This window comes from Saccopteryx bilineata, chromosome 3 (assembly GCF_036850765.1).
Source record: "Saccopteryx bilineata isolate mSacBil1 chromosome 3, mSacBil1_pri_phased_curated, whole genome shotgun sequence".
Lineage (NCBI taxonomy): Eukaryota > Metazoa > Chordata > Mammalia > Chiroptera > Emballonuridae > Saccopteryx > Saccopteryx bilineata.
This window is the reverse complement of record NC_089492.1, coordinates 262,094,196-262,096,957: the sequence shown is the minus strand read 5'-3', so window position 1 is coordinate 262,096,957 and position 2,762 is coordinate 262,094,196. Positions and strand designations below refer to the sequence as shown.

General features: G+C 46.2%; 1 non-coding gene across 1 annotated transcript; it reads right to left on the bottom strand.

Moving 5' to 3' along the window:
• Positions 1–378: 378 nt before the first annotated feature.
• On the bottom strand, positions 379–482 carry LOC136332686 (U6 spliceosomal RNA). The gene has a single exon (XR_010730851.1). It is a non-coding gene; the product is annotated as a U6 spliceosomal RNA (small nuclear RNA).
• Positions 483–2,762: the final 2,280 nt, after the last annotated feature.

Sequence of the window (2,762 nt, the reverse complement as noted above, 5' to 3'; positions counted from 1 at the left end):
CTGGCCGGTTTGCTCAGTGGTAGAGCGTCTGCCTGGTGTGCAGGAGTCCAGGGTTTGATTCCCGGCCAGGGCACACAGGAGAAGTGCCCATCTGCTTCTCCACCCCTCCCCCTCTCCTTCCTCTCTGTCTCTCTCTTCCCCTCCCGCAGCCGAGGCTCCATTGGAGCAAAGATGGCTGGGCGCTGAGGATGGCTCTGTGGCCTCTGCCTCAGGCGCTAGAATGGCTCTGGATGCAACAGAACGACGTTCCAGATGGGCAGAGCATCTCCCCCTGGTGGGCGTGCTGGATGGATCCCAGTTGGGCGCATGCAAGAGTGTGTCTGACTGCCTCCCCGTTTCCAACTTCAGAAAAATACAAAACACACACACACACACACACAAAATATGGAACGCTTCACGAATTTGCGTGTCATCCTTGCGCAGGGGACATGCTAATCTCTGAATTGTTCCAATTTTAGTATATGTGCTGCCGAAGCGAGCATCAAACACATAGGTTTTATATGTAGCCCAGCTCTTTACCCTCTGAGAGTACTTAAAATTGCCTCTAACCTCTAATCCCAAAACATATGGAGAAAATCTACAGATTCCTTAAGAATCCAGTCAATTCTCAGGGGTTACATGTTATCCCTCTAGGTTTCTGGTTCCTTCCATGTGTATCATCTCCCCTCTTTCTCCAAGTTTTATAAATGCTACTCATTCTTTCTTCCTTTTTTTTTTTTTTTTTTTTTTTTTACAGGGACAGAGAGAGAGAGAGAGTCAGAGAGAGGGACAGATAGGAACAGACAGGCAGGAACGGAGAGAGATGAGAAGCATCAATCATCAGTTTTTTGTTGCGACACCTTAGTTGTTCATTGATTGTTTTCTCATATGTGCCTTGACTGCGGGCCTTCAGCAGACCAAGTAACCCATTGCTCAAGCCAGCGACCTTGGGTCCAAGCTGGTGAGCTTTGCTCAAACCAGATGAGCCCGCACTGAAACTAGTGACCTCGGGGTCTTGAACCTGGGTCCTCTGGGTCCCAGTCTGATGCTCTATCCACTGCACCACCGCCTGGTCAGGCAAAAAGCTACTCATTCTAAGCGTAGCTTTGAGTATTAGATATTACAGAAAATGGGGATGGGCAGAGAGAAGAAGAAAGTGTTTGCATTGAAGTGATGTACACTTAAACTTTGCCTAAGGGAAAACTCCAATCTCATCTTTTCAGTTATCCTGCCATTCTACAGGTTTCTCACTGACATTTAACCCCATGTACACCCAATCTTCTAGAATTTTGCTAGCGCCCATCCCCCCTTTCTATCTCTTCCTCCTTCTAGAGCTGTCTTCTATACTCCAAATTTGTCTCCCTCAATTACAGAGGAAGGCCATCTTTGTGTGGCCTTTTCATGTGTGTGGTGTGCACACATCCGTTTCTCTGTATAATGGTGGCTTTTAAACATTAAAACATTGTTAAAAATGTAACTCAGCGGGACTTCAATGTCCTGCTTTTATAATGATGAAGGGGAGGAGTGCTTCACCTAAGGAATGCTAAGACTAGTTCAGTTACTCTGCACAGTTTTATGTAAAGATGGAGCTGCCATAGCCAACACAGGTCCAGAGTGTTTAGATTCTCCATAACTTGGGGGCAGAGATCAAAGCAAAAGGTCTCACTTCTAGTTAAGTTTAATAAGTCAGAGAATCTGCTGTTCCAAGAAGTTAAAATACGTCCTGCATGGACTTCAGTGAATCACAGTTTGTATCTTAGATAGTAGAGAGGTGAGTCAAGTGGAACTACCTACTACAAACTGGTGTGGAAGAAATGATCAAACTGACACAGTTTCATAATCAAAATATTTAGGATTCTTTTCTTTTTTAAAGATCAGTGTTTTATTTATTTAATTTTTTTTACAGAGACAGAGAGAGAGTCAGAGAGAGGAATAGACAGGGATAGACAGACAGAAACGGAGAGATGAGAAGCAGTCAATCATCAGTTTCTCATTGAGCATTGAGACACCTTAGTTGTTCATTGATTGCTTTCTCATCTGTGCCTTGACCATGGGCCTTCAGCAGACCAAGTAACCCCTTGCTCGAGCCAGCGACCTTGGGTCCAAGCTGGTGAGATTTTTGCTCAAACCAGAATAGCCCACGCTCAAGCTGGCGACCTCGAGGTCTCGAACCTGGGTCTTCGGCATCCCAGTCCGACGCTCTATCCACTGCGCCACCGCCTGGTCAGGCTAGGATTCTTTATCAATGAAATTTCACAAATCTCTGGCAACCTGCCAGGGTTCTTGGGAGGGACAAAAAGTGGTGATTGTTGAGTTAAGAGTGTAGATGTTGAACAACTTAGAATGTTGGGGCAGAATGTTTCTCAGGACGTCCCAAGAACATGGCATTTGCTGCTCTTTGTCCCCAGGTCCTCAACTTACCAACATCCTGAATCTCCTTTTTCTGGTAGCTATAAGAAAATCGGGTAAGAAGGGTTGGAAACTTGGTAGCAAACTGGTGGGATCTTTTTATTTTATTTTATTTTATTATTTATTTATTTATTTATTTGTATTTTTCCAAAGTGAGAAGTAGGGGGCAACAGATAGACAGACTCCCTCCCACATGCACCCAACCAGGATCCACCCGGCATGCCCACCAGGGGGCGATGCTTGGCCCATCTGGGGCGTTGCTCCGCTGCAACCAGAGCCATTTTAGCGCCTGAGGCAGAGGCTATGGCAGGGGTCCCCAAACTACGGCTCGTGGGCTGCATGCGGCCCCCTGAGGCCATTTATTTGGCCCCGCT